We start from the raw sequence: 16,141 nt of genomic DNA, 5'->3' as shown, positions 1-16,141 counted from the left end.
CTCTGGCTGCATGTTGGGCACACGCTGGTGCCTCCAAAGTACTGAGAGTCCATGACAAACAGAAGCTGTGAATTAGTCAGACCTTTTTTTAATTAGCATTTCATTAATTAGTACTAATTTAGCAAACGAGTGCCCTGATTAGCTTGGTTAGAGCAGGAACAGAGGGGAAGATATGGGATATCAAAGCTCTGACCAGAGCAAAGCCTCAGCCCTGCAGGGACACACAGGGCTCCAGCAGGCACAGCTCCCCTTAACCACATCACCTCCCTGTGCCTACCATCTTTCACCCAGTCAATGTCCCCACTTTCATCACAAACCCTTATTGCAACCGAGCGGTGCCTCACTGACGCTGTCTCTGCTGCGAAGTCCAGTTGAACAAAGACATTTCCAGGGGCAGCAGTGGCGCTAAGGAAGCAGCAATCGTATCTATTGTCCAATTGCTGCCTTTTTTTGAAGCAGGGATGACTCCTTGACATTAGGCATATGGAGTCTGCCCGTTAATAGTAGTTTAAAGTGGTCAAGAGGTTACGGCAGTAAGGAATGTTAGTAAAAATGTCTCTGTGGAGTTTAAACAACCAGTATTTTAGGCAGGGCTTGGTGGGTTACTGTCCCTGCACAAACAACTAGAATGTGAGAGTCTGGGCTGGGAAATACTTAAACTGTTTGGAAAAACTTGTTTTGTGCAGCTTGAGAGTGTCCCTGGAGGCTGTGGCCCGATGCCATGACTCCTGGTAAAGGCTGGGCTGCTGTAACAATGAAGCTTTTATGGGGAAGCTGGAGTACAATCAGAAACTTTTTAGTCCCAGGGGATTATGGGGAGGGGAGTTCCTGGGTTCAAGATGTCTGGCACATTATGCACATTTCCACCAGGATTTGGGGGTGTTCTATGGCATGCAAGGTATGCAAATTGCTAAATGTGTTTTCAATTTTGCTGTGTTGTGCTGTCTTTGTTGGGTGAGCGTTTTTTCACCATGTAGCCTGAAGACAGGATGGGTTCATAGCACGAGTGGAAAAGCGTTGTTGTCTCACAAGCAGTACTGACCTATCAAGAGCTCATTATATTTTCATCCTCCAGCAGGCTCCTAGCTGGGCGGCTCCAGATTATTCACTGGGTAATCTTCCTCCAGTAAGAAGTGTCCTGAACTGAGAGGCATCTTTGATCAACCACTCCTTACCAAAGTGATCAAAACTGTGCGTAGAAACTGTCTTGTTCCTCATTGCTATTACTTAACCTCGATCATTTGCATGCTCTGTATGGCAGATGTCAGCAAGAGGTCTAGCAACTTGCCAGACTCCACTCAGTCAGCATTACAGTGTCACTTCAGACCTTCTTCGAAGGCATCACAACACCGCTAATTAATTTGAGGGCTTTGTTACAGAAGGGAAGGCATTTCTTTATGGAGAGGCTTCTCTTACCAGTGGTGTTTGCAGGAAGGCGCAGGGCAGGATGGTCCTAGCGAAGAAGATAAGGGACTGTTCCTGAGGGCAGTTAGCACTGCCACCATGCATCCATGCAGCTATCTGGGAGGTCAAACCCTGATCCCGTGCCTGCTGAAATCAATGACAGGATTTCTGCAGACCGTTGAAGGGACCATCGAGAGGCTGAGGAACAGCTAACAGCCCAGCCTGACACGAACAATTTGTACTGCAGTATCCACATGTGCCACACACTGGGCTGGACAGATCCTGAGCTCTGTGTGGGTGAGGGGAAAGGGCCTCACACGATCAGGGCCTGGTGGTTGAGAGCCTGGTGGTCAATCTGTTTTTCTTAGATGACAAAAACATAGTTACCAAGCTGAGACTGCCCAGAGGTGCTCAGGCTTGGTGGGTTTTATTGCTGGAGCCTCAAGGAAGCAGCCCAGTGATGAGGGGTCTCCCTGCTTTGTCCCCCATTTTGTGCATCCTCTCCCTTTGCTTGCTGAGGTTTCACCTCAGGCCTGCCTCCAGTTTGGAAACACTGAATAGCTCTTAATGACAGCAGCACAAACAAAACCCTATAAAGACAGGATTTGTGATTTATGTGGGGTTAATTACCACAACAAGTATGTTTATTCAATTCTCTAATAAATCCTAAGGACAGAAACAAGTACTAGCTTGACCAGATTCATCTTGTGCATACATTTCTTCTGTCACCATTTTTGCAAATCTATACGAGCAGGATAGATAAAGAGACGAAATATCTCCCATCATGTAGGTACTAGCCTGTAGCCCATGTATGCTCTTCAGCCTGCCAATGGCATCAGCATTTACTTCAGATCTTCTTGAGGAAAATAGGCTATTTTGTGACTTCTGCAGTTTTTTTTTTTTTTTTAAAGGAAACAAGTGGATCAGAAATGAACATTAACTGCAGCAGTGCGATCTATTGCTCTGACACCTACTTGCCACAGGAGGAAGGTAAGGTCTCCATTTGTCTCTGCTAAAGGAATGTGATATTTCTAACATGAGGTTAGAAGGCTGCAGTGACAGGAGCTGGGGCATGCCCAGGTCCTGCGGTGAGAAGCTGTGCTTCAGCGAGGGCACTCCATAGCCCATCACTCCTCACTAACAAAATGACTTGGTTCCATCAATCTGATTTACAGGAGAGGGAACTGATGTGGAGAAATGAGCAGCGCCATTGGGAGCGTGTGTTTTTAAGTGATAGATCACCGGGTGACTTCATGTAGACCAATGTTACTCAATACTGTCCCATTTGATTGTGCTCTGAGATACGTAGGTTGCAAGGTTTTCTTGAACTGCTGATTCTGCTTTAGCCATCTTCCATGTTGACAGTGTCCGTGTCTGTGTTGGGCTCACTGCAGTCCCTGATTTGCTAGAGAAGTAGTTGCCATGGCTCAGCGCTGTGCCAGACGGGGCCCCCGCCGCTCTGAGGAATTTGTGTCAGATAGAACATTTCGTACGATGCAGAAGGTTCTGTCACCTTGATTCGAAGGAAGTTGTTTGTGTTAATGCTTAAAGGTAACGTGAGACAAGGCGAGCTCTTTACTTTGGAACACGCGCTGAGCCATTGATGTACGCAGTACAGTAAATATAACAAAGAGCGCACTGTGGTATTTACACCCACCGCAAACACGTTTGCAAAATAGGATTATTTACAATCCAATGAAATAGTACTGCTTTTAAGGCAGAAACCCTGTGTGTTCAGTGAAGTGTCCTCCTCAGCTTTTCTTGCCGTTTATCGACCCAACACATTCCTCCCCATTTTTTTTTAATGCCTTCCATTAATAGTTAAGAAAAACCTAGGGAAAACAAACACTCTTTTCCTGATTGTTTATTCACCAGTCTCTTAGGAACCATAATTACGTCTCCCAGGAATTGTGTGTTTTATCATACTGTATATCTTAAAGAGCCACTTTAGGTAAAATAACAAGGAGTGCCTTATGAAGGAAAATTGGATTCGTTTTAAGACTTTTTTAACCCTCCAAAGAATGGCTCTTTGTTTACTTCTTTAGTGCATGTGGCAACTTGCCCAAGTAAATACTATGCTGCATAAATACCAGAGATTGGTATTTATGATATTACATAAACATACTCTGAATAATGACTCATTGTTGCGATGAAGATGAACGCAAGCAATATACATCGCAGTCAGTGCGTTATTTCTTGTCACTTTATTAAGTGACACTGAGCATTGTAGGACAAAATGACAGTGATTGGAGAGGAGAAGTCTGATTGCATTATTTACCAGATCTGAGTTTACAAAACAAAAGAGAAAACAGCCAAAACAGGAAGGTTATGAGGATAACATAGCTGATTAATTATCAATATGCAGGATAAGTAGTTAGGTGCATGCTGGGGTTGATTGGAAAAAGATATATTGCTCTTTGAATTGAAAACTCATGCAGTGCGTTTATTCCACTGTCCCAACAGGCAGCTGAGCCCTCAGGTTCATCATCCTACCTGTGGTGATGCTCATGTCCACTTGTGACAATAGTTATTTCCCTTATGGAGCTGCTCTTTTGGTGGCTTTGCTACTCAGAGCCTCAGTCTGTCCAGTTAGAGTTTTGTTACACCTTTACTGCACTCCAGAAAAATCATGTCAGGGTTTGTGTGAAGGGAAAATGTGGCACACTTTGCGGTGCTGCCAAGTGATGGAACTCAGATCTGAGAAATCAAAATCCCGAAGGGAAGGTGCATATGCCAAAACCTCTATTTAAAGCCAGCAGGGTGTTACCAACTTATTTATTTTTAAAGCCCATGGTTATAGCCTATATGCTGCTGTCCAAACAGCGAAAACAACGGACACTCAAATTCTCAAAGGATCACTGAACCATCCCTTTAAAAATGATGATGAAAATTATCACCCATAGTAATGGACTAGCCTGAAAAATGTGATTTTTTGGAAATTTTACTCTTTCCCTGAAGCAGCCCTTCAGAAACAGCAGAGAAATCTTCAGAGTGGGAGGGTAATCCTCATAATACGTGGAGGAGTGGGATGCTCAGCTGTGGGAGCACTCTCCTCCATGACTGCAGGCCTGCACGCTGTGGTTGAGGTGAGGCTTTTGGTGTTTGATGGGGTTTATCACCAGCAGAAGAAATTTGTTCCGAGGTGTGAATAAAGGAGTACCTGTATTTTCCTAAGTGAACATCTTTCACGCTTGCGTGCTCAAGAAGATAGCAGTGGATGGGGCCAACCTCTGCAAAGCACCTGGGCTTATGGAAACCAGTGCTTTACTGCATGGTCAGCAGCTGTTTATTGTGGTTATTAAACTGTGCCTTTTTCCTTTGATTTTAACAATTTCCTTCCTGGTTTTACTTCTTTAGTCAAAACTCACTCTGTGTAAGGAGAACTCTGTTTTGATGTACTCGGGTGCCATGTGCTGTTCCATCCCATGTGCAAGGTTGAACTGAACAAATGTTGACTTTTCTCCCTTGTGCTTCACATACTTTGTACAGGTTAGGAGGGAACACAGGGGACGGGAGAACAGAAGTCTGCTGGTCTGCAAAGACCAACGATGTCACCTGGTCCAGAATAAAGCAAGCTCAGCTAGCTCTACCAGCAAGCTTAGGAATGACAGTGATGATCTGTGTGCCATCCTGGATAACACAAAATTTGTGCCTAAAACCCTAATAGACAACACCTCAAAAGACTGCATGTACAAGTAGAAAGGAGTGAGATACCTCCCACGTATGTCCTTATTTTCCCAGAAGAAAACAGAGTTGTAATGTATATTAGCAGAGTTGAGAGGACAGGAACTGTGGTCAAACATCAAATTCAGCCACAATTCTATTTCTTCTTCATACTATTATTAAATCACACTGCCCAAAGCCTCCACATCTGTTGTGCTTGGTGCTCTTCAAACACAGGATATCATGCTTAGGCATCACTCCTTTATTTGGATTTGAAGCCATGCCTCACCGCTGTTTGTGTCAAAACAGTTACCTGTGCCAGGCGGCCTTAATCTGTATTCTTTCCTCACATTGTCTGGGGTCTGCTGCTCTGTCTTTCTGGGAGCCTGCGATATAAGATGACAAATTCTGGACAGCACTGAGGCCAGATAACATGCAAGCCCCATCCCAGCCCCACAGAAGTCAGTGGGAAAGCTAGATGGACAGCTGTGGTTTTGACTCAGGCCCAGAGATACTGGAAAATAACAAAGGGGACAGAAGGAAAGAGCTTGGTCAGCTTTCAGGGTTATTCCTCATTTCTTTTAAAAAGAATAAATACATGTTTTTTGTTATGACTTTCTCAGAATAAGCTTGGTGCTGTCAGCTAGCCATGTCTCAGCAATGTGCTTGCATGATGAAGGCAAAGCAATTCTGAGCTTACAGGCTTAACATCCTTTCTTGGTACAGTTCATTGCAAAGAAACCTGAGTAATGCATCTTCCCTCTGAAATGCTTGTCTGCTTTGCATAGAGAGCATTCACACACTTTGCATAAGCCTGAGGATCACACTGACAAAGAATGATAGCACTGCTTAAGTAGTTAATTTGGTTATTTATTCATTCAAGTGTATGTGAATCAAGACATTTTTTCTGTGATCAGAAGTGACTGCCAAACCTCTGATTAGTTTATAGCTTTTACTGTGTCGTTTCATTCTTTTGTTACATAGGATGGATGCAGACTTAATTCCACTGGCAAACACTTTGAAAAGGGCAGCCTCTGTAACACCTCCCAAAGAAGAAAAGACAGAGACAGACTGCATGTCATTCCTTCATTCCTGCCTGCCCATATCAGCACTCACCGTGTCTAGAGAAATGCACAAGAATCACACAGTTCTAGGCAAAATGCATTTATGTGAGCACTTGTTCTTCTGTGCAGAACAAAGTACATCTGCCCTGCAGCTATCCTGAGGGGTAAGAATGGCTCAGAGTCAGGATTATATATTCCACTGTTAATATTTGTCAAATGTTGTAAGATTCTCAAGTTAAAGTGATGTATGGACCACACCCACAAATGCATTACGTTGAGACGCACATCTATAGATCTATGCAGACAGAAAAAAAATGCAGATTGACCTCACTGAACTTTGTACAGTTCTGGACTGATGTTAAACTTTGTTAAACTTCAAAATCTTGTTTTAATTCTTCAGGTCAGTGGCCCAGCAGCGAGGCACGCTGTGCCAGCACCAGAGAGTCACCAGAGGAGCTGTGAACTGCCCCAGAAAGAAAGCGGTGGTGCAAGGTACTGTTGGTAAGGAGATGGCACTCAGGCTGGGAAGCATGCATGTTTGAAACTTGGCCCAAATATGCTCCTTTACCTGAACACATGGGAACTACATCCTTCTCGTCCTCTGTTTCAGGAGTTGAAAAGCAGGAGTGTCCCCTGTCCTGCCATCCTCTGCCTGGGGGCAAAGGAGGGCTGAGGAGACACTGGTCAGCATTCAGGTTTTGTACATGGCTTCATGCAGTACAAACACGTCCATGTTCATTTCTACCCTGTTCGAGCTGGTGTCTCCATCCCACAGTGCGGGGCCCTCCTTGATCCCCACAGGCTGCTGGGTTCGGTTACATCTCTGCAGTCTCTTTTCTCTTTGTCACATCCTTTACTTTCAGCCAAGTATCTACCTGCATGTAGGGTCAAAGGGTCTTAGAATACGGGTGAAAGCAAAATGAACAAGATAAGTTCCATGAGGAAGGACAGGCTGGTAACCATGTTGTCTGTTTGTAAATAGACAGCTTTTCTTGGCATTGCTTCTAACTGCTGGGTTATGGTAGGGTTGTGCTCTTGAATTTCTACATAGAAATAAGGTAAAAAATACTACTTTTTCACCTGATGCTGTGCACCTGATGCAGATGTCTGTGAAGTTACCTCTGTGTTTTAGCACAAGACCAGATTAAGGTATGTGGTTTTATACCTTTATACTCCATAGAAGCTTCTGTTGCTCTGCACCACTCAGGACTTGGCCAGTCCCTATGCTGCAGCTCACCTGTCCAACTTCAATCCTTGGTTAGCAACTTCATAGAGAGGATCTGAAGAAAAGCTCAGTGGAAAAGGTGCTCATAATCTCCATAAGAGATTCTGTCACAGTTGGATAATAAAATACAAAACTGGCCAGGATTCCCCCATTGTGATGTACAGGTGTTAGTGGTGAAAGTACCAGCTCCTCCAAGCTTTCAGCTGCACTCAGTAGTTAGGTGCTGCGTCATACAGTGCCGCATTGTATCAGTGGATCTAGAGATAACATATTCAGTGTTTGTGTGTATCCCACAGAGCGTTTCTGTAAGGTAAGAGTTTGTCTTAGGAAAAAACAAAAGATGCCAGTGGCCTTGTCAGATATCTCTGAGTGAATCACCACCACTTATGCTCACTGGAGGTGACTGATCATTTTCTTCTCTGCAAATGCTTTAAATTCAGCCTGTGGTCTGAAGAAAGGAGAATGTTTTTTCATTCATTTGCATTAATGTGCTAATGCAGGTTTTGCAATCGGATTTTATCTGTCAAGATGATTAATTGTATTGCTGCATGAGAGCAAGGGGAACTCAGGTCCATCTCCTGTCACTGTGTTTGAATCTCCACATAGTAAAAACTTTTTTAGAATTTTTTAATCTTGGCTTTTGTCAAGCATGCAGTTTTGTCTTGAAACTAGATCTGTTGATTGAATTCCATTTATCAGCCACTTTATTTTTATAAGAAAACTGAGATCAGCTTCACAGATTATAAGAGCCAGAGTCGTGCAAGGGACTGGAAGTGCGATAGCCGTTCTCCTACAGCCACAAGCATCCAGCTGCTATTATTTATGCACCTTCGACAGTGGGACATGCTCAGACTTGAAGGACTGGTGCTGACCTTCCCTTGCTAATCATTTATACACTCCTTGTTTTGAGCGCTCCACCTTAAGGTTTCTCATGACTCACTTTCTCTCTGGAGTGAACAAATAAATCCTGAAGGACTCTGCATGCTTCCAAGTGTGTAACCTGTCCCCTTCTACTGGTCCTGTTTTCAGCAACAAAAGCTCTTGAAGTAGCAGTGCTATTTATTAAGGTGTGATCTCGGAGCCGTAGGACTTTGAGAGCTGAGAGAATGGTGGCTTCAGCTTGGCTTAGGCTTATCCTAAAATATCAATCCATGGCTTTTGTGCGTGCCATGAGTGAGGAATAAAACTCCTCTGCAGTCTCTGGAGGTAGGAAAATTGGGCAGAGAATCATAGAATAGCTGGAGTTGGAAGCATGTACAGTTCTCTCTCCAAAAAGGGGAGCAGCAATTCATGTCGTCTTCAGGAACTTCTGTAAGGCTTTAGACACGGCCCCATAATGTCCTTGTCTCTGTATTGGAGACAGGGGTTTGAATGGACTGTTTCTTGGAAAAGGAATTGACTGGATGGCCACATCCGGGGAGCTGTGGTCAGTGGCTCAGTGTCCAGGAGATCTGTGATGAATTATGTGCCTCAGGAGACACAGCTGTTAGAGCAGGTCCAAAGGGGGGACACAGAAATGAGAAGAGGGCTGGAGCCTTTCACTTTCAGATATCCTTTAATTGAAGGAAATGGCAAATTGAGGCCTATTTCTGGGTTGTTCAGAACAAAAGACTTGATACTGGACATTCAAATGCTGATGGTGCTGCTGATAATCCTTGTTGTTCTCTCTATATTGATGGGTCCATCTGGGAGGCAGGTTTGACATTACCCCCTTTACTTTGCACTGCTTCTGTAAGTGATAACTGTACTTAAGCAGCAATTGTAGTTGCATTTAAGTTGCAAATAGTATGACTGTATTATGGAATATAGGAATGATGAAAAAACACCGAGATCGTCACTAATTAGATGTGCAGTTCATGAGCAGAGTGTTGAGCTTTGAGGAGCAGGCAGGGCTGAGAGAGCAATAAGAGGGTACAAGAAAATACCACTTTCTCTTTGTCCCTCCCTTGTGTACCTCTTCCCTAAGAGGAGCTGCAGGGCAGTGGAGTGGGTGAGAAGGACATCCCAGCTGGAAGATCTGCTGAGAGCTTTGAGGAGCTTGTCTGTGGGGTCAGGCTTGGCTTGGCCATGGGGTCGGAGGTGGAGGGGAGGGAGGAACATGCTTTGGCTTATGTTCCAGATTGTGGGGCTGGATTAGGTGCACGCATTTGGGATGGGCTAATGAGAATGAACTCATGTCAGACTGTCATTGTGAAGGAGAGAGGCTTGATCTGCTGTGCCATGAGTGCTGCTCCCCTCATGGTACATGGGCACATCTGACAGGACAGAGCTTACCGCAGCATTCACAGGGGAGCGATGTTAGGCACTATGGGTTGGTCCAGCATGAGTAACTCAAACTGCAGGGGTGTGATGCAGAGAAGGATGTGGTTCTTTTAATTCCTTCCCCTTGTCCCATTGTTTCCTTCCCAGGCGCACGCAAAATCTTCCTCTGCCTCTCCCTCCCAGCCCAGCTTTTCTCTTCTCTTTGGTTGTCCTTTTGTCCTTTCCCTCCTGTAGAGCCAAGCTCAACAGCGTATACCCACACCCAACAGAAAGGAACTTCTTTTGGCAATTTCTCCGTATCTGGGACCCATATGTCAAGCAAAACAATTGTAAATGGGCTTAGTTGGCATTCCTTTGGCACGGGATAGCAGAAAGCACGAGCAGGAGTTGGGTTCTTCAGAAAAGCTTCGATTTCACAGCTGTGCCCATGAGCGGTGCTGGGGGATTGTACGACCTCAGAGAGCCTGGTCCCACTGCAGTGGGAGCCCAGGTCCTGACTCCTTCACTGCAGACAGGAGGTTGCGAAGGTCGGGCTGTGAGCAAACAGGTGCCTCCTGTGCCCGGGACGTGGAGGACATGACCTGCCCTGCCATTAGCTGTTAAGTCATGCTCCCCCTGGCTTCAGAGGATGCGTTACGTCTGTGTGAAGCACCACACAAGGTCAGTGTTAGATTGCCTCACATCACCAAAACACAAATTCATGTATTTGTCCTAAAGCGAGGCTGGTGCAACAGGACAAAATGGAATAATGTAACAGCTGGGAGCCAGGGTGTGCTGCAAGGTCAGAGGAGAAATACCCCGGCAGCCCTATGGGAAAGCAATGGTGAACTCTACTGCCAGATTAATCAGGCTTTTTTTTTTTTTGCCACAGTCACAATGTCAAAGCTTTTCTCTGCACGCTGAAGATGCCATGTCTGGCGCTGGGAGCTGAAGTGCGGTGAAGCTACATCTTTTAATGGAAGTTCCCAGGCTGTGTGCCAGGACACTGCAAACAGACACATTTATGGTCTTTCAGGTACAAACATGAGTGATTTGTGATCAAGAGAAGGATGTGGTTCTTTCCACTCCTTCGCTCCATCCCCTTCTAAGCCATCCAAAGCACACATGGCTCTGTGATGCAACCTTCCCTGGGCTGGTAAACAATATTGCTATTGTAAATTACTTCAGTATCTTCGTGAAAAATTAGTACAATCCCCACAAGTACAGACTATTAAAATACTCTGTAAATTACTTGTCTGGCTTCACTGGAGTAACTCAACAAGTCCAGCAGCTGTAGGGCTTATCTCACATCTCTGCTGCTGAACCTGTGCTCTTTTGTCACTGACTCCAATGTGTAACTTTGTTAACATTGAACAGCTTGTGAATTGGGAAAAATTCCTCTAGGAATTTGAAATTTCTATTTCCTTAGCGATCCCTAATAGACAGTACTCACACTGAGAAGGGACCTGATGGTCAGTGCATATAGCGTGCTGAAAAAGCCCGTCTCTGCAGGCAGCTGTAGGCAGCCCTGAACTTGCTTTGCCCACACTGTGCAATGTTTAGGCCACTGCTGGCCCCACGGCTGCACTCTGCCATCTGCAGAGTGATGTTTTTCAGAAACCTCCTTGGGTTTGACAGAGGAACATGGCTGCTCTGTGGTCTTGTGGTGCACGACAGTACGACTGTGTTCGGATGTACAAAGCCAGCTGCCATCTGTGTTGCAATGTTAAGAAAAGTTGAAGGCGTACTATGTCCAGCAACAGCCCCAAGGTGTGCAGGAGCAGGTGTGCTGGATGTGGTGTCTGTGACGAAGCAGCAGCTATGGCCTCACACTGCTGCTTTCTGTCAACCTGCTCAGAAAGAAGGATTTGTGGCGTTGTTGTTCTCGTGTATCATGGCATTATTTCTCTGAGACCATAAGCAGCGGGACTGCTTGCCATCTCAGGCTGGGTATTGCCTGATGTTTTCCTCCTAGCAATAATATAAAGCCTTTGTGCATCAGTGAGAGAGGGTGAGAGATGCAGGAACTGCTGCCTATGCAGTGTTATTTACGGAGACCAGTGCTGGACTATTTCTCCTCCTCCTTCACCTCCTCCACTCAAGGGCATTCAGATGCTTTGTAGACAAAATGTGTGGGGAGCAGTAATATTTGTACTAGGCCAACTGATAAACAAACATATTTTGGGAGCCGTTCCCAGGGCCATGCAGCAGTTCTGTGAGATGGAGGAAGTCCTGGTGCAGGACTCCTGGGCTTTACCAAAAGTCCAGAAACCACTGTTTCTCCTCTCGTGGCCAGTCCTGTCTCAGCAATATTTTGATTGCTCTCCTATAAAAACTTTTTTTTTCCCTCTGGGCTGTTAATGTTACCACACAGATATTTTCTATCAACCTACTCCAGAAAATTTAAGTTATTCTGAAAAGGGAATTAAGTAAGGAAGATTTACTGCAGTTTAAAAAAGCCAGCGCTTGCAAGACATGTCCCCCAAGGAATGCTCTGTGATCCAGAGGATCGTTTCATACCATTGCACTGGCAGTACTTCATTGGTCAAAGCCTTTCCGTGTTTCTTCCTGGGATATTAACATGAATTTATTTATCAGTTAAAACATCCAGCAAGATGGTTTCCACAAGTGGTTTGATCAGAGTAGCATTGAGTTAGTTTCCATTTTTAGTGGCATTTTTTGCAGCACTGATTATCAAGTAGTTACTGGTTTCATCCCCTTCTCAATAACCGGGGCGAAATTTGGAAGCTTTCAACACCAATACTTGCAGAACAAGAGCAGGATGGCCCGTTCCCCATGTAGGATTTGTTCTACATTTGCTGCCTTGCTGGGTGTTCTCACCTGGCTGTCTGTGCTGCTGTCTCCCTGACTTTGTATTGTAACTTAAAGGGGATTAGAGATGGCTGCAAGGTGCCTCCACCTTTACCATCTAAAGCTGTGTTAACAGAGGTAAACAGTACTTTGATTTCTGATTCTCTCAACAGAAGGGCTACTTGCCTTTATGATGGCTGGCACTTAATCACAAACCAAGGCACTTCCAGTCTGGTATTCATCTCTGGGCTCTGCAGAAAGAGCCATGGCTGTGCTGGGCAGGGGCTGCTTGGTGGTGCCAAGCTGAAGGAGAGCCCCGTCACCATCACCTGTGATCAGCTGTGAACACAGGTGGGACCAGGCCTGCTCCATGGGCCAACAGAGAGGAGTGAGCTTTGTGCAGGCACACACACATCAGATGCCCTTCCTGGCAGGGGTGGGTCCCTGTAACCTCAGCGGGTGTCACAGGGCATGATGAAGCTTTAGTGGCATTTTAGAAATATGGGATTCAAGTTACCTTTCTCCCAAGCTTACTGCCTGCCACAGATGGCCCCAACAGGCAGTCTCCTCCAGCACTGCCACAGATGCACAGAGCACTGACCTCGCTCACACATGGCACTGTCACAGCACCCAGAGCTCTCCCATGCAATGAGCAGTCCTCCTGTGCCCACGCTCGCACTGAAGTCACAAAGCAAGGTGAGCCCGCTGCCATGCCAAGGGACATTTTTGCGTCTCAGCAACCTGCTGTGGCAGCAGCTGCGCTAGCTGCAAAGGACACTTTTCCCTGTTATAGGTTTCTTTCCCTTCCTAGATGTGCCACACAGGCATATCCGTGTCCTCTGTCCCCTTGGTGATGGACCTGTGCAGGATGCTCTGAGCCAACCCCAAGTTTTCAGCCGCTGCCAAAGCCCTGGCAGCATCCCACGGAAGCAGCCATCACCTCACTGCCTGCCGTGGCCGCTGAGCGATGCCTGGCAGAGGTGACTCAGAAGCGGGGAGCCCTGCTGAGGCCCTGGCACATCCCTGCACTGAAACACTGCCTACAGCCTCCTGCCTCTGCCCAGCTCGCCCTTCCTGCCACCTTTCCCCCGGGGTCCTAACTCCCAACTTTGTTGCTCTATAAACATAATAACAATAATTATTCTCTCATTGGACACATAGCCATCTTCTTTGTTTGCAGGCTTAGATAAATATCATTCAAATCATGGAGTCTGATTCATGAGTCAGGATGATGGCAGCCCTCCAAAACCTCCTTGCCCATGGAGAGTGTGTTTGTGTGAGAGAGATAGAGAGTTTCACTGTACGAAGAGTAAGAAACTGGAAGCCAAGTGAATTAAATACAAAGCAGATAATTACGTGTAATTCATTTACTGACTAATGATTGCACCTGGTACAGAGGTCTATGAATTCATTTCACTCTGCATTTGTTCTCAAAAACAATCTCTCTGCACAAGATAAAAACTAGGCCTGTGTTTACATTGGTGTTATTGTAAGATTCTGTCTCTCTGGTTCATTCCCCAGTTTTTCTCACGATGTTTCACTTTTCCTGAGTTCACCTGGTGTCTCCTTGGCAATGACAACTGCGCAGGTAGGGGCTGGGTGCCATTTTGCCTACAGCAGAATGCAGCCTTTGCTTCTCTCCTGGAGGCTGTGTGGTGTGATTACACGCAGGGCTTATCTCTCATCTGCTGCAGCCAAATTTTGCCACCAAGGCTGTGCCTGCAATGGGGAGCAGCAGGTCATGGCCTCCCTCCCCCCTCTGCTGAGATGGCCAGCAACTTGCTGCTCTTTACGTGGTGTCACCCAGCTGCCCCTGCAGCCTGGCACCATCAGCTCCCTCCAGCTGAACAGCAGCAGGCGCTGTCAGCCTTCACCTGCTGTCACCGGGGTTGAAGACCCCAAAGGCACCTTTGGCAGGGTGAAAAAGCTCATGCCTAACCCATGGTGCCCAGCAGTGCCGATGTCACACTGAGGACTGCAGTCTGTGTGACATTGCTTGCACTGTGAGTTTGGGAGCAGAGCTCTGAGCCAGGCTGGGCCCAAGGCTTTGCTGGGTGTGGGCAGCAGCAGGGACACTCCTGAGGTGATGCTCTTACCATGTGGTGGAAACAGAAGACCTTTTCCAGCTGTCTCCCGCGGGCAGTCATAAGGCATCCAGCAAAGCCCCTTCTCCCAGTCCATCCATGTGTCAAAGGCGCCTACCTTACTCATCCCTCACCCTGCAAATAAATCTACACACTCAGTTCATTGCTCAGGTCCTCTGTGATGGCTGATGCTCAAAGCAAGAACTGCTGCTTCCTGCTGAGTGTGCCAGCACCATCACACAGCTGGGCTCAGTCCAGTAATCGATCCATTAACGGGGTGCAGGAGAGGTAAGTGCACAGCATTCATGCAAGTGGGAGAGGGCTACATCTGCAGGCACTGGCTGAGAGCAGATTTCTGTGGGATGTCCTTTAAGAACAACTCTGGGAAAGGAACCAACTGGAATGACATAAGGAAGAGGGAAGTTACTTGGCAGTTTGAATAGAGGCTGGTTAGTAAATCGTGACATGCTCACACTGAAAGAACATGCTGAGTTCACCTACATATGCTTTCCAGTATTATTTCCACTGAGTCTTTACTGAAGCGTAATAGTGAAGCTGAGCTGGTGGCTGCCAACGAAACAGCTGTAGCAGCAGATCTAACCACCAATGCTGCACAAACACAGTGGGAGGTGTCTCCCTGCAGCCACCGCCAGCGCTGCGCCGTGCCAGGAGAGCATCACTGCCGCCCGGCTCCTCCGCTCCCAGCACAGCACTGCCCTACACCCTGCAGCCCTCCTGGGGAACTGGCGAAAAGCAGTGGAGATGCTGCTCTCTCCATCCGTGGCAACCACAGGTAATGAAAGCATCAGCAATTAAAAAAAAAGAGTAACCCTATGCTCCAGCATTGGAGTGATTTGTCGTTAGAAAAGCCAAAACCAGCTCACCTTGTTCACGAGTGCTCCCACTGACTAAAGCAGCAGTCAGCGTGTGCTTTGGTTTTCAACCCATGCAATCCTTTTCCGATGAAGACCTGACAAGCCAGGACAGATTGCAGTCCGTGAGATACTCGTGGAGTGATCATACTTTACCTGTAGGTGGATCCTCTTTTTAGATAGCGTGAAGCAGAGCCAGTGAGCTGATTCACTGCTGTACTCCAATTTTCACCAGAATAACACCACTGAGTCATCATCAAATAACAAATGATAAAATGAGATCGTTGTGTTTAAGTCTGCAGCATGTGTATGGAAATGACTAGTTTTCTTGCAGAACAATTACACTGCACGGACACTTTCTGTGTGCTGTTTCCCAAACGTATCACAAAGGTGACAATATGACATTTATGCAGCAGTTCTACATATCAGAAAAACCCCACCAATTAACATCAAAAGTAACAGCTGGTGGAAAAATGTCACCATACCTAATGTGTTTTCTTTATTATCATTCAAAAGAAAAAGGAGGATGAGGTGAACTTCAGCTTCTGAAAAGACTCCATTTTGTGGTTTGTGTATTTCTGCACATCAGCTAAAGCTCAGCAACTGCTAAGTTAAAAACATAGTCCTGGTTTCTCTTCTATTTATGGAAATACTTGCTGAACAATTGAAAAGAACTGTGTAACTGTGATTTTTTTGCAAGTAATGCTCTTGAAAAGCAACTAAAGACAACAGGCAAGCTTGCAATTAGTAATTCTAATTATAAAGTGTATACAGAAA

At 46.0% G+C, this 16,141-nt stretch overlaps 2 long non-coding RNA genes across 14 annotated transcripts in view; one reads left to right on the top strand and one right to left on the bottom strand.

The window, feature by feature from the left end:
• The window catches only part of LOC128082025 (uncharacterized), a 99,079-nt gene extending 88,517 nt beyond the window's left edge, over positions 1 to 10,562 (top strand). For both annotated transcript variants that reach the window (XR_008207513.1, XR_008207512.1), the window contains 3 exons: positions 1,079 to 1,191; positions 2,316 to 6,295; positions 6,532 to 10,562. This is a non-coding gene — a long non-coding RNA (uncharacterized LOC128082025). The remainder of the gene's footprint in view (positions 1 to 1,078; positions 1,192 to 2,315; positions 6,296 to 6,531) is intronic.
• The window catches only part of LOC128082023 (uncharacterized), a 40,088-nt gene continuing 29,460 nt past the window's right edge, over positions 5,514 to 16,141 (bottom strand). For 10 of the 12 annotated variants that reach the window (XR_008207509.1, XR_008207508.1, XR_008207502.1 and 7 more), the window contains 2 exons: positions 15,377 to 15,462; positions 13,761 to 14,889 (listed from right to left, as the gene is read on the bottom strand). This is a non-coding gene — a long non-coding RNA (uncharacterized LOC128082023). Of the gene's footprint in view, positions 5,582 to 6,699; positions 14,890 to 15,376; positions 15,521 to 16,141 lie in introns of those variants that run through there. The other 2 variants (XR_008207503.1, XR_008207506.1) reach the window with 2 other exon arrangements.

This window comes from Tympanuchus pallidicinctus, unplaced genomic scaffold (assembly GCF_026119805.1).
Source record: "Tympanuchus pallidicinctus isolate F22 unplaced genomic scaffold, pur_lepc_1.0 scaffold22, whole genome shotgun sequence".
Taxonomy (NCBI): domain Eukaryota; kingdom Metazoa; phylum Chordata; class Aves; order Galliformes; family Phasianidae; genus Tympanuchus; species Tympanuchus pallidicinctus.
The sequence above is the reverse complement of the archived record's forward strand: the minus strand, read 5'-3'. Positions and strand labels throughout refer to the sequence as shown.